Source organism: Anabrus simplex, chromosome 9 (genome assembly GCF_040414725.1).
Source record: "Anabrus simplex isolate iqAnaSimp1 chromosome 9, ASM4041472v1, whole genome shotgun sequence".
NCBI lineage: Eukaryota > Metazoa > Arthropoda > Insecta > Orthoptera > Tettigoniidae > Anabrus > Anabrus simplex.
Window position 1 is genome coordinate 42636477 of NC_090273.1, and position 15632 is coordinate 42652108.

Below are 15632 nucleotides of genomic sequence, written 5' to 3' on the forward strand. Positions count from 1 at the left end.
CTTGCAGTCGAGAACGCACTCTAATTTCAAGCGCGCAGTTCACGAGTATTCAAAATGCCATGACAAAAATGAACAAAATAATAATATAATAAACCTCAGCGGTGCATGGATAAGCCACAAACTGGATAATCGGGAGTTTGCTGTAGATTTTTACTGATTCAATACTGGAATGTACACTGACTTAGCAAATGTCATGGGATAGTCACCTTATAGTGCGTGGGGCCTCCTCTGGCCCTGCGAACTGCAATGAGACACCGTGGAAGTGAGTCGACAAGTCCCTGGTAGTTCTCTGGACGCAGCTGACACCAAATTGTTTGCAGAGCGGCCGCCAATGATGGTCTCTTCGTGGGTGCAGGATCCATGGCACGGAGCCTGCGTTCCAGAACATCCCAGATATGCTCGATAGGGTTCATATCGGGGTTCCGGGGTGACCATGGCAGTCTTTGGACCTCCGCTGCATGTTCCTGGAACCATTCCCGGGCGACTTGGGAGCGATGTGGCAGAGCGTTATCATCTTGAAACACCGCAGAACCGTCTGGGCGCTGGAAGGCCAAAAATGGGTGGAGATGGTCTCCGAGCAGCTCAACATACTGCGTACCATTCAAAGTCACTTCCAGAACAACTAGGGGGACCATTCCATACCAGGAAAATGCACCCCAGACCATAACAGAGACACCAGTGCCCTAGACCACATCTTCAAGGCAGGTGGGATCCATTGCTTCATGTGGTCTGCACCATACACGGTGCCTCCCATCGGCATGGTGCAATTGAAATCGTGATTCGTCCGACCATATCACGTTACGCTGTTGTTCCAGTGTCCATCCCTGGTGACTGGCGACAAATGCACGTTGTTGTGCCTGATGACATTGGGTTAACAGTGGCACCCGTTTGCGGCGCTGGCTCCCATACCCCAAGAACCCATGGTCCTACGGATTGTCCACTGGGAGACGTGTTAGCACGGCCTGTGTTGAATTGAGCCGTGATTTGTTGCACGGTTGCCCGTCTGTCACTATTGACAATCCGTCTCAGATGTCGCCGGTCACGTTTATCGAGGGTGGCTGGACGGCCGGTCGTTCATCTGTTGTGGACGGTGACACCCGGATTCAACGATTCACGATACAGCCTTGATCGTGAGAAGCCGAATTCCCGCACCACTTACAAAATCGCACTTCCCATCCATCGGGCACCGACCACCATACCCCGTTCAAACGGTGTCAGCTCACGATGATGTTCCATGTTACACCTGTCACATGCACAGCTACTGCTCACAAGGTCTCCTATACAACTGCCGCTGGCACAGGGGGTATGTGGTGCGCAGACAACACACCTGCGCATCAGTGCTCCGCTATCCCATGACATTTGCTCAGTCAGTGTATATCTAACCCCCCCTCCAGTCCTATTTTATGATATGGTGTCGGGAATGACACAAGATGATATTTTATGGCATGATTTTACAGCCGGATACACTTCCTGATGCCAACCTTAACCCGCCAGTGGTCGCTATGTGAGCAAAATGCTAACAATCATTGAAAATCATCTGCTCTTTTATACAGCATGTAGTTCGAACTTGAGCCCTGATATACCTTTTGACACTGCAGTTTTGAGAGAAGGACAGATGCATTGAAACATACATCTGTGACCTTAAGGGACAGGGAGGGAGGAATTATCAGCAACCATCAACGGTGAGCATTTTGCTTCACGCGCGACCAGTCACGATGGCGCTAACTTCTGTGTGTGTGTGATAGTTTTGCTATTGTTGAATTATGTTTCATAGTTGAAACAGTTCTTTGCAACTCATTGTATTAATATGTTGCGTAATTAGTGCGTAACAATGGCTTCATGTCGTGACATTTTAGCTTGGTTTGATGAAATTCCTAGTGATCAACTCGAGGGCGAGAACAGTGAAATGGACCGTGAAAGTGAACAAATGAACATAAAACGGATACTGAACAGTCCGAGACAGAAGAACGTGCTGATGGAACCATACCTGGAGATCAATCTGTAGCTGGTGAACAACATATGTTGGGAGGTATATGAGAATTTCATATTTAGTGACATTGTTCATATAGAGAAAGGTAGAATGAAAAAGTGGGGCAGACACTCACCAAGAAGAAATCCACGCTCACGTACTTTTGCTGAAAATATAGTGACTCATCCTCCTTGTGTATAGGGCAGTGTGAAAGATGCACACAGTATTTTAGAAAGTTGGAAATTGTTTTTCCAAGTACAGTTATAAGAAATTGGGATTTATTACTATTTGTAATTTTATTTTTTAATGTTCTCTATAACCATTTGAGATTTATTCTTATGTTCATTTAATGAGTTAATACATTTACACTTGAAATCGGTTGGTATTTATAATGTAAACACGCCATATCATACCATGATCATTTTGCTCAACGCGCGACCACTTGCGTTACTTTCATCCTAGCGACCACTGGCGGGTTAATATTGAGGAGCTAATGAAGATGAAATGAATGATGATAAAAAATAAACCATGCCACTACAGTCCTTGAATGGTTTGGCCTACCAAGCAACAACCACTGCTCAGCCCAAAGGTGTCGTGTGGTCAGCACGACGAATCCTCTCGGCTGTTATTCTTGGCTTTCTATAACGAGGCAGTTATGTCGCCAATCAGATAGCTCGTCAGTTCTAATCACGTAGGCTGAGTTGACCTCGAACCATCCCTCAGGTCCAGAAATTCCTGACCTAGCCGGGAATTGATCTCAGGTTCTCCGGGTAAGAGGCAGGCACACTACCCCTACCCCACGGGGCCGGCTTAAATTGGGTAGAGGTGGAAGGAATCACTCTCCCAGTATTTGCCTACAAGTGAGAATGGGAAACCACAGAAAACCATCCTCAGGACAGCCAATGGTCGGGCTCGAAGCTACTCACCTAGCAAATGCAGAGCTTGACTCCATACCCGCAGCACATTAACACGTGCAGCGATTCCTCTGGGTGATACTACTACTAAAATATAAAATTGGAGATTTCAGAACTAGTGTCTTCAAAATCATGAACATTGGGAAAAAACATACCTAATAACCAAGAAAATGGAGATGTTTGCTTTATAGCGAGCTTTATTATATTAAGTCTCCATCCTTTCAACAGGAGGAAGTGACAATTCCTCATCAGTTCATTTGCTACAACTTTGACACTTTCTTACAGTGCATTATCATTCCCCAAACATTCTCCACCTTTCTCCTCAAAAAATTCCTCTCCGGAATCACTATTTATGAGGAAACATTCAACTTCTTCATCAATAAAAGACAATTGTATACTTTGGGATGCCATGATGCCTACACGATAGCCGGTAAGGTATTTCACTCCAATGAAGCTGAAAAAACATCAAATAACTTTCAAAACTCATGAAATGGAGTGGTATATCTGAAATAATGAACTTCTGATCCCTCTCTCCACAGTGACACATGGGCACAGTTTTGGAAAGTTCGGCACCACAACCCCACCTATGCAAGCATCGTGTGTCCTTGGTGGCCCCTGTACGTCTGTTAGGAAACGAAATGTTGCTGCCGAGCTGTCAAGGCCAACATTAAGTCACTCGGACAGAAATATACATAGTACACACCTAAAACAACAGACTGCGAAGCGTGGAGATTCAAAGTCTGAAGAAGGAGGCATGCAAACAATAAGGATGCAGTGCAATAACTGTGGAGAGATACGTACAGGGTGGTCCCAAAGTAAGAGACAAATAATTAAATGTGTTTATTTATATAAATTACACTCACTCATATTTGGCAAATTTTTTCACAATACCTCTGCCAAAAGAATAATAATAATAATAATAATAATAATAATAATAATAATACAAGTTTGTTGGTATCAGAACAACCTGTCAGCCACGACCAATGCATGCATGTTCAAATTTTCTAGTTACCTTACTGCCAAAATGTTTTAATGTCTTAAAGCACTGATCGGTCTCTGCTCTTTATACGTTTCATGACAGAAAAAACCTGCGAATGAACTGATGGCAAGACACCAACTTGACAAATTGAGTGTGGCATAATGTTTGTCCTTCAATAACGCAGAATTTTGTAAATCTATTATTTCGAGTTACATCTGTAGTGGAACATCATCCAGTGATAATGAAAAAGGCATGCTGAACACATTAATAATATCTTGCTCATATCTACCCAGTTTGTGAAATTGTGCTTCAAAAGACTGATGAAGCTGCTTTATCTTACACATATAATCCTCAAATGGTGACCCAAAACGTAATTGTAAAGAAGCACGAAGATCAAAAAATGTAAATTTCAATTCCTCAGTTGCATTTCAAACAAACAGAGCTTTTCTATTATATTTGCGAGAAATGCAAAGTTGGATATCCATTTTGGATCTTTCAGATACCGTACCCTTTTATTTCCGGAACAGCAATTTTATTGTGAATGGCACACAGCACATCCAGAACTTACCCCAGACTACGCCACTGAACCACGTTTTGATATGGTATGTCACCAAACGCCACATCTAGATCATTCAAGATGCCTTTGAATTGGAGATGATTGGCATCATGATGCTGGACAAAATCTGGCTGAGATCCACTGTTTCAGCACAGAGTGCCTCTTGATGAATGAAACGGTGAACATTCTGTAGCTTCTTCCCGAATTCACAGTTAGGTTTATTTCTCACATGCAAAACAAAACCGGCTAACACATTTCCATTTGCTGTGTTCTGCCTATGACCACAGAATGGAGCTTCTCCCTATGCAAATCCAGGTTGTCTAATGATTCACAAACCATCTGCTATAACATAATCCAGTAGTATGACACCTAGGAGCTCCTCCTCCAATTCCATGCCAAAACCACGAACAAATATAGCGTAGTTTGATATATCCATTTTTTTGAGTGAAAATGCTACAAAACTCTTTTATTTTAGAGTTGTAGTTCCAAATCTGCTCCAATATTGTAGATTCGATGAAATACTGTTTGTTTGAGGAGTTTTTTTACGATTTGCTTTACGTCACACCGACACAGATAGGTGTTATGGAGACAATGGGATAGGAAAGGGCTAGGAGTGGGAAGGAAGCAACCGTGGCCTTAATTAAGGTACAGCCCCAGCATTTGCCTGGTGTGAAAATGGGAAACGATGGAAAACCATCTTCAGAGCTACCGACAATGGGGTTCGAACCCACTATCTTGTTTGGAGACAGAAATGTATGTCCAACCACCGTACCATTTTCCTAAGGGGTCAGGTATAAAGTGAGATGAACCTTTGTAGCTAGTTTATGACTGGGTGCGCTTTCTGACGTCAACCTCATCACAGGAGTTAATGAGATGGAATGAATGACGTGATACATAATAGTAGGAAGGGAGGATGAAACCCAGTGTCGGCACATAGCCTACTCCGGTCGAATAGCACCAAGGGTCTGCTGAGGCTTTATGTTCCATACAACAGACGAATCACCAACAACAGCGTCGTATGCCCTCAGTCCACATGAGCAAAGCGGAGAGGTTTGGAATTTAATCCAGGCTTTTGACACGCAATCCAGTGATTCTATAAATTGTAGACCACCACATCCACTACCCTGCCGGCCAACATTCTGATGGTGAAAATTTCTTCGACCATTGGAGAGAGAAATACCTTCTAATTTTGTCTACTCTCCTGGACATTAACATTCAACAACAGCGAATATACTCAATTTTCCTAGAGGTTCTACCGAGAATGGATTGCCACTCACTGCAGTGATGTGGGCGACTTTGAAGATAGCTCAAATTTCACCCTCACATGAGTTTTCTTCAACAGCATTAACATGGAAAAACTATAATGCATACTGTAGTTTTGCTACTGACTCGTGTTTTATGACTGACACATCTAAAGTGGCCGGGCTGAGTGGTTCAGACGGTTGAGGCGCTAGCCAACTGACCCCGACTTGGCAAGTTTAATTCTGGCTCAGTCCTCTGGTAATTGAAGGTGCTCAAATATGTCAGTCGCGTGTCGGTAGATTTAGTGGCACATAAAGGAACTCCTGTGGGGCCTAATTCCCGCACCCTTGGCATCTCCAAAAATCGTAAAAGTAGTTAGTGGGAAATAACATTATTATTGTTATTACATGTAAAGTGAACATTTTCTCAAAACTTACATCTTGCTATAAGTCACCCTCGAGCCTGGCAATGAATAGTTTTCATGCTTCACCTCTATGTCGTCATATTATGTTGCATGGCGGCATTTACAGTGATGCTGTATATTGAACTTCCTAGTGGAACTAAGTACCTTCTCACGTACGAGACAGAGGTAGGTATCTATTTCAGTAAATAAAAACTGCACTTCCCACGTTAGAGGCAGCGGGCTTGCTACACCAGTCATATTGATTGCTGTTACATGGAACAACACTAACCAAGAAATGGACAGGAAGCCACACATCACGTCTTTCCGAGTCACGGATTCGATTTCTGACCGGGTCGGGGATTTTAACACATTGACTGGCAGCACACATAGCAAGAAATGTCCTGGTGGCCAAAACTTTCTTTCTATTGGGCATTTAGTAAATCAAAAGTAAAACAATATTCGAAGTGATGTTTCACTTAAGTGTTCAATATACGTACTAAATACAATAAAAATTCCTAGCACCCCGAGGTACCGCCGTGGACCCACAGAAAAGTTCACTGTATGGTTTTGGCTAGATGGCCAGAGTGGTACAATCTAGCTGTACTAGAAGCTTGCGTCGCTTGATAGTGCCCACAGTGGCCAACAGGTCGTGCCGCAATTTATTTACTAGCATTTATTTACCAGGCACTCATTGTTCTATATTAGGGTGTGTGTGAAATATTTGCAAGATATTTATATATTGTTATAACAGTTATCAGAGAGTTCATTTATAAAAATGAAACTGTTTTCTTCATGAATTCTCAGGATAAATTATGCTAGTCCAGTCTGAGAATTCTGGTAAGTAGTCCATTTCAAACTGATCTATTACATTTTGCAGGACAAAAAACACGTTACCATATTGAATTTAAAATATATCCTGGTGGTCACTGACAATGCTTTTAACATCAGTTGTGTAAAAAAGGTGTAAGTAACGATATATGCAAAAATGCTAAATTTACTGGGTTAAGTGTCAGGTATCAGCTCAGACAAGGATTTAAAATGGGAAATCACAAAAAAAACCATTAACGGGCTCCCTAATGGTAGGATTCAAACCCACTATCTCCACAAATACCAGGCTTGTGGTTTAGCTAACCTGGCACACCAAAGCACATGGCTAAACTGGCTGGACAAACTCACATATTGCTAATAAAAGGAGTTGGTACTAATAAAATAATAAAATTCGGAATCCAAGCACGCAAGGATTTGCTGTGAGGCCATAGTAGTATGCTAGCATAATGAATTCAACATCTCAGCAGTACACCGGACTGGCAGGGAAAGTCATATAACAACACCCATCAGCAGTACTTTGTACTCCTGTAGCCTCATGACAAACTCACTCGGCGGTGCAATGTACCGCTCCGGCAGCGAACGTGTTAATCACGTCTGATTAATTCTTCTGGCTCGGAGACTGGCTATTTGTTTTTGTCCCAACATTGTCCTCTTCATATTCAGACAAAACACCACATAAACATGCAATAGTGATTATATCCCTCCACATAGGGTTGGTATCAGGAAGGGCAACCAGTATTAAAACAGGGCCAAATCCACACGTACACCACAATTTGCACCTGCAACCCCACAGGTGTTGGAAAATCGGTATAAGAGAAGAATATTATTATCATAATCACCATCAATTTTTTTGAGGATTTCTTTGCTGACCTCATGGCACCCATTTATCAGGATACTTGAAAAATTATTATTATTACCAAAAAAAAAAAAAAAACCAAGGTGCAACAGCTCCAAAGGGCCATGGCCTACCAAGCGGTCCCTGCTCAGCCCAAAGGCTGCAGATTATGAGGTGTCATGAGGTCAGCACGATGAATCCTCTTAGCTGTTATGCTTGGCTTCCTAGACCGGGCCCACCATCTCACCGTCAGACAACTCCTCAATTGTAATCATGTAGGCTGAGTGAACCTTGAACCAGCCCTCAGGTCCAGGTAAAGATCCCTGACCTGGCCGAGAATCGAACCCAGGCCCTCCAGGTAAGAGGCAGCCACACTGACTCTACACCGCGGCATCAGCTATTTTCATAACCACTTTTCTAAATTTGTATAAACTTCAATTAACATTTTTTGAAATGAAAGTAGTTGCATAAGGTGACAAAGCAAATATATTCATCAATTATAAATTTGTCATATAATATCTGTAAAAGTCTAAAATATTTATTTATAATTTATAAAAGGCTAATTGGAGATAATAAAAGGATAGATCTGTTATTACAATAATTTAAAAATATGAGAACTAATGCACTATATAAGTATACCAATGGTTCTATTTTATTTAAATGTGAAATAGATAGATAGATAGATAACTCTTTATTGCCACCCTAGTTTGCACCATCGGTTACAGACAATAAAGAGCATAAAATACACATGAACCCAAAAAACCAAACAAAACAATATAAACTAACATACTATTATATATAATATAAAGCTCTAACTATCTACACTAAAACTATTAACTAAGAACCCAAAAAAAACGCACAAAATAATATAAACCAAACAAAACAATTACTATCTACTCTACTTATTTAGTGGTGTCCATGTCGGCGGAATCCAGCCTAACACTGCACCAACTTGTCTAAAACTATTGAGATGCCTCTGGTATGCGAGGAACTCCTCCGCATGTAAGGGCATCCCCTACCTTAATTCTAATGTACTAACACAAATCTACTCTCTACAGCTAACTAAACATAAAGAAAAAAAAAAACCTTGGCTGCATGCGGCATTCCCTGTGAGGAGAGAGCCATCCCACCCTGGCCGCTATCAGCCACTCCTCCCGGGTTAGATATTACCCCCACCTATAACTCGTACTTCTCTCCTCATTTTACGTGGCGAATCGTAGAGGCGGTTTCCGGTCCATCATACGATCCGTCACGCATTTATCTACTGCTCCGCCTATAATCGTGTCGTCTTACTTTCCTGCCACCATCTTGATTCACTTGTTATTCTGTGAGCGGACATGTTTCCTCTTTCACCTAGGGATGGGACTGTACCATCCCACCCGTCTGTCTCTTATACCCCTCCCCCCTTCCATCCCCAATCTTCCCCTCTTACTCTTCCTTGCCTCTGCCCATCTCTCTTATAATACTTATTTGCTAACTTTGATGACAATTTCCAGTTCCTTGCTCATCGCTTTTCTTTCTTATTCTTGCGACTCTTAGACTAAAGCTACTTCCTAATTGCATTTAAAAAAAAAAAAATTTTTTTTAAATAGTTTAACTTACATATTAAACCGCCGAATTGCCACAAATCAAATCTGTCTTTTCCTTTTGTTTCCTCACATCACTTATCAATCCTTTCCATCACTAAACAGTCCAACAGTTCCTCTTCCTCACGGCCACTCATTACTTATTAAAATTTTTAAGCCAGAGTTTAAAATTATCTACTATTATGTTATCCAAACACCTTTTCTTGTCCACTAACCCTATCATTCATATTCAAACACTGTTTACAAATGTATTTGTTGCCAATTCTCTAGCTCCTACGACTCTTAGACTAAAACTAAAAACTACTCTCTATTTTTTTTTTCTTTTCTAACATTAACTACCACCTCCGTTCTCTCACACATGCAATCCTCTCCAAATATATACAAATCTTCTTTTCATCATACAATCAGATTGTACTTCGAACTCCTCTTATTGTCTTAAATTTTTATAACCTAGCAGTTTCGTCTACCTCCTTCCTCTCCAACCCTCTTTTACCCCTTATTCTCTCAATTTCTTTATAAATCTCATTCTAACCATATTTAAATATTTCGAAATATTTGTTCCTCTTCCCCATTCTCTGGCCAGCCAAACCGTCATCTTTTCAATTTTTTCTACTTTTTCTATCTCTTTTTTACTCAACGCTTTCTTTTTCAACTCTTCTAACTCCCTACATTCGATGAATATATGTAGGTCCGACCATTTTTCTCCACACAGAATACATCTACCTGCATTTTCTGTACCTATCCACCCTCTGTTTCTAGGAGTTCCAAAAATCCACCAGTATAAACCTCTCTTGCCCTTCCGGTCCTCCACTTCGATTTTCGGGTTCATGATTTCTAACAATTTATTTTATACTGATAGTGAGGCTCTTTCTCTACATTCCATTATTAGACTCTGTCTCTCTATATCGGCAACTCTCCTTATAACCCTTCTCCATACCCATTCTTTCTTCTCTCTCCACCTCTCATATCCTATATCTCCTAACCCCAGTTTTCGTAATTTATTTTTGCACTTATTTACCCAATACCTCTCGTTCTCCATATTTTTCTGGAACCTATTTGTGTCTTGTATTAAATCCCCTCCCTTCCCTTTTTCCAATCTCATCCAATACTTCATCACCCTCTTGGCTATAGTAGTGTCTATCGATTCTTTACATACTAATCTAGCCCCCACATTTGCAGTACAGTTTGGGACTCCCATAATAATCTTACTAAATTTCGCCACCACCTGGTTTAGTTCTTTTCTATTTTCCTCTAATCCCCATATAACATTTTTCCCTTGACCATTGATTGGAACACCAATCTCTGTATTTTGTACTTTATATCCGGAAATTTATTTTCTAATATCCCCACTACTGCCAGTGCTCCCCTCCCTTTATATCTGGCTCTTCTAATCTGATTTTCCCACGTGCCGTTACTACTAATTATAACTCCTAAATACTCCATTTTTTTTTCTGGACTGATTTCTTGCTGCTCGACTGTCCAGAATTTCTTTTCTTTCTTGGCTTTCCTCTTCCTACATATCATTATCTGCGTCTTCCGTACATTTATCTTGAGTGCCCATCTTCTAGTATATTCCACTACCTCATTTAGTCCTTCCTGCAAACCCTTTGCTGTTAATGCCAAGATCAATAAATCGTCTGCAAATAGCAGCCCCGGTCCCTCTTCCCAATCCAAGGGCATTGCCATCTCTCGCCTCCATGTCTATCCAATATATTATTTATAAACAGTAGAAATAATATGGGTGATAGCTTACAACCCTGCCTCACACCCCTTTTCGATTCCATACACTTACTCAACCCACCCCCTTTTAGTTTAATCATCACCAATACTTTCTCATTTATTCCTTCTATTGCCAGCCTCATTTTTTCCGATAACCCAACCTCTCTTAATCTAGTAAATAACGCCTCTCTATTCACTGCATCGAAGGCTTTCTCTAAATCTACTGCTGCTACATATAATCTCTTCCCTGCTATTTTCACATACTTCGTAATTAAAGTATCCAAAATCCATATATTATCCACAGTATTTTTCTCTTTTCGAAATCCATTTTGATAGTCCGAAATCCTTCCATATTTCTCTGCCCAATTTATAATCCTATTAGCTAAAATTCCTGTATATACCTTCGACAGCGAGTCCAGGAGTGTTATTCCTCTATAGTTGTTTGGATCACTTCGACTTCCTTTGTTCTTATATATAGGACAAAGTACTCCTTTTCTCCACTCGCTAGGGAATTTGTTCGTTTCCCATATCTTGTTAAAAAATTTCACCATCACTTTCAACATTACTTCATTTGCTCCTACTTCCTTCCATATCCTGTTAGTAATACCATTTGCCCCACCCGCTGTTTTGGTTTTTACTTTACTTAACACCCTAACTATTTCCTGACTTGTTATCTCCTCATCTAGTAACTGTACTCCTGTTTGTACTTCCTTTACAATATACGTCTTTTCCATACCCTCCTGACCTTCTCCCCTCCCACCCAAAAGCTCTGCAAAATATCCTATCCACTCATCTTCTGTTATCATTGTTCCTCCCCCTGTCGATCTAGATCTCTTTATCTTATTTATAGTGTCCCAAACCCTATAAAATCTTTTCTCTTTGCAATACCTGTTCACTCTCTCAGCTTCCGCCTCTTTCCAGCACTTTTTTTTTCTCATTTAGTAACTTCTTGTAATCTCTTCTTAATTTACAATATTCCTCTCTTTTCCCTTGTTCCCCTCCTTTCTTGAAGTCCGCTAGAGCTGTCATTACAACCGTTCGTTTCCTCTTACACTCTTCATCAAACCACCCCGCGCCTATGTTTCTGTCTATCTCTTCCCTTATTCTCACTTTCTTACCCACCTTCCAAACAGGGCGTTCTATTAGTTTTAAAACTTCATCCACATCCCCTCCTTCCAACATCCTTTCCCTTTCAACCCTTATACTTTCTTCACTCTCTTTTAACTCTGTTCTCAATCTCTCGATCGTGGCATCATTCCAAATGTACTTCCATCCCTCCTTATACCTGTCTCTTTTTCCTGCCCTTCTCTTCACTCCATCATACTCCCCTCTTAATTTTATCTTGATGGGCATATGTTCTGTTATCACACATTCTGTCACCTCAAAACTTATTATCTTCTTTAGAGCTATTTCCGTGCTAACTCCTATATCTACTACACTCACGCCCTTCGGTGTGATGAATGTCAGTTCACCATTACTATCTCCCTTCATCGATCCATTTAAAATATATAATTTTTCTATAGCACATAACTCTAATAATCTTACCCCATAGCTATTTATATCTTTGTCTTTACTATTTCTCCTGTACTCACTCACTTCCTTATCCTCTCTCCCATAATCGGGTACCCTATTACTCACTCTTGCATTCCAGTCCCCTAACAATATCATTCCATCTTCCACATATAATCCTTTCATTTTGTATTAAATGTGAAATAGAACCACTGGTATTGTGCATTTTACAACTGAATGACTAATGGCATTCATTTTATGACGTCTTAATTGATCATCCTACTTCATTGCCGACTCCAGCTCAAACAATTCCCTTGTGAGTGTTGCAAGGTAAAACACTCCATCTGACCTTTGCTTCATGGGCACTGAAAGCATCATGCTGAACAACAACTAGAAGATACTTCGGAGCCTGTGATTAGTAAGTCATTGCCCAGGAAATGACAAGGTTCATCTCGGGTGTGCACCAAATGGGGGATCACCTACAAGCTCTCAACTACCCGTGTAAACAGGATTCAAACCTCTGACATTTCATGCTATTTGCACAGCAATCCTGTGCAGTACCAAGTTGCTAATGTAGATATTTCATTTCTACATTAGACTTGGTCAAGTATACAGCACGTTGGATATATTGTAACACTGAAATTCACTCCTGTATTCAACTGAAGATATTCAAACTCTACAAGACACGTAAACATTTTAGTTAAACCAGGTGCAGTTCTTTCTTAAAATGTACTTTAAAACAGTTTTCACTCTTGTTATTGCCTTGGAATGCATCCTCTGTTCTGTAAGACCATAATGTCACCTAGAACAGGATACTTACATAAAAGCAGCACATTCAGTTGTTGTTCTAATCTGTAATATATCTTTTTGACGTTGACATGTCTTATGGATGGAGGTCATTCGAAAATTTGTGTAATGTAAAGCAAGATAACCCGGTCTAGAAAGCCAGGAATAACGGCTGAGAGGATTCGTTGTGCTGACCACGATCCCTCATAATCTGCAGGCCTTCGGGCTGAGCAGCTGTCGCTTGGTAGGCCAAGGCCCTTCGGGGCTCTTGCGCCGCGGGGGAAAAAGTGAAATTTTTTTGCTATTTGCTTTATGTTGCACCGACAGAGATAGGTCTTATGGCGACGATGGGATAGGAAAGGCTTAGGAATGGGAAGGAAGCAGCCGTGGCCTTAATTAAGGTACAGCCCCAGCATTTGCCTGGTGTGAAAATGGGAAACCACGGAAAACCATCTTCAGGGCTGCCGACAGTGGAGTTCGAACCCACTATTTCCCGATTACTGGATACTGTTACATGTAATAATGTATCATACTGTAAGTACTGGTACCAAAATATACATATATAACACTGACACACACACAAAAAAAAAAAAAAAAAAACCACCACCACCACAGGGTAGTTTTTCATCAATGCTCTGAAATATCCTTCTTAAAATATAAGAAACAGAACAATATTTAATCAAATTCAAGGCAGTGCAAATACAATACTTTAAAGGATTTTTCAAAAGCAAGCCCTAGGAATTTACAATAATATTTTTTGAAAATGATCTCATAATTATTTTAGAGTTGCATCCTTTTTCGATCACAAAGATGCTCAATGATGTCTTATTATGTAAGTGAATATGATGGGAGTTAGATTCTTCTATACTAAAGGAAATCCTAAAGAGGAAAAATGGAAAGAGTTCACAAAGAAACGATTCACAAAAAAATACATGCATATAAAGTAATAATATAATTGAAATATGAAAGATACAGTACATAAATATTTACTTTTTTACAAGGAATATATTGCAAAAGATTGAAACACATTCACTCATCAAGTTTTACTGCATTTGAATTAAACATAATAGCATTATCACACAGCCATCATTGTACACAGTTATGAAACTTTTACTCTTTTCTGACTAGTGGTTGCAAACAGGTCATTCAAAACTGCAACAGGATAATCACTTGGTCATCACATCCCTTCATGAACAGTTATTTTAATATATCAAACATTACACAAATAAATCTACAGAACATGCAACACTTGGAATAGGTCCACAAACTGGTACTTGAAAACTAAAGCTTCAGACATAGACTGACAGTTCAATTCTGCTCAAGGTAAGAGCAATTATTCTAGGAAGGGGTTCATAATAATCAGAATACTAATATCTACTCAGTCTCTTATCAATGAGTATCAGGTTAATTTACAAAAAATAGGATTAACTAATCTATTGCTTAATACTCAACATTCTAACCAAGCCCTCTGAGAGATGTGGTGTGGATATTAAATACTTTCCTCACTTGCTGTTAGTTACTATGTCCATGATTTAATTTTTATGGTTGATTCTCAGGAAGTATCAAAATTACTGACAAGTAAAATGTGTGTCATTCTCTAGCATGGCTCTCACGAGTACGAAGCCATTTCTATACCACACATTTCACGACACAGAATGAAGAAACTACCAAAAATTTGAAGAAGATGAATATGTATTTCTAACCTTTGAATTAAGATTTTGAGATGATATTTATTCAGTAGTGAAAGGTTATGGAATGTGTTCCAAACGCAAACCTCAAGATCAAGGAAGGCAACTCTTTACCGAATAGCGTGTCAGTTATGGTCTTGTTTATTACTTTTTGCTGTCTAGAGTGCCACTGGTTTTCCTCATTAGATTTTGTTTAGGAATTATATTGCATTACATATCAGTGTTCTTCCCAGAAATTTTCATCAGCTGGGTGGCAGGAATGAGTAGCCGGGCGGGGAATACTACGTATAAAATGAATACGAAAAAATTATTCCCCTCAGGGCATTAATAATAATAATAATAATAATAATAATAATAATAATAATAATAATAATAATAATAATAATAATATGACCTCGGCTACCATGTGCAAACATTTTAGTTTGACGCCATCTGGCTGCTTGCTCGTCAGTTTTGACGTTCTGTTTTACTCTATACCTACTAGATGACAGTAAACCGAATCTCTCTTGGGGTGATTGAAATAATAACAATAAGTTATTTTATTGGGTGTCGAAGGCTGAGTTTTAGTGAATTTTATTGGGTAAACACCAAATATGTCACCAGAGATCTTTTACATGC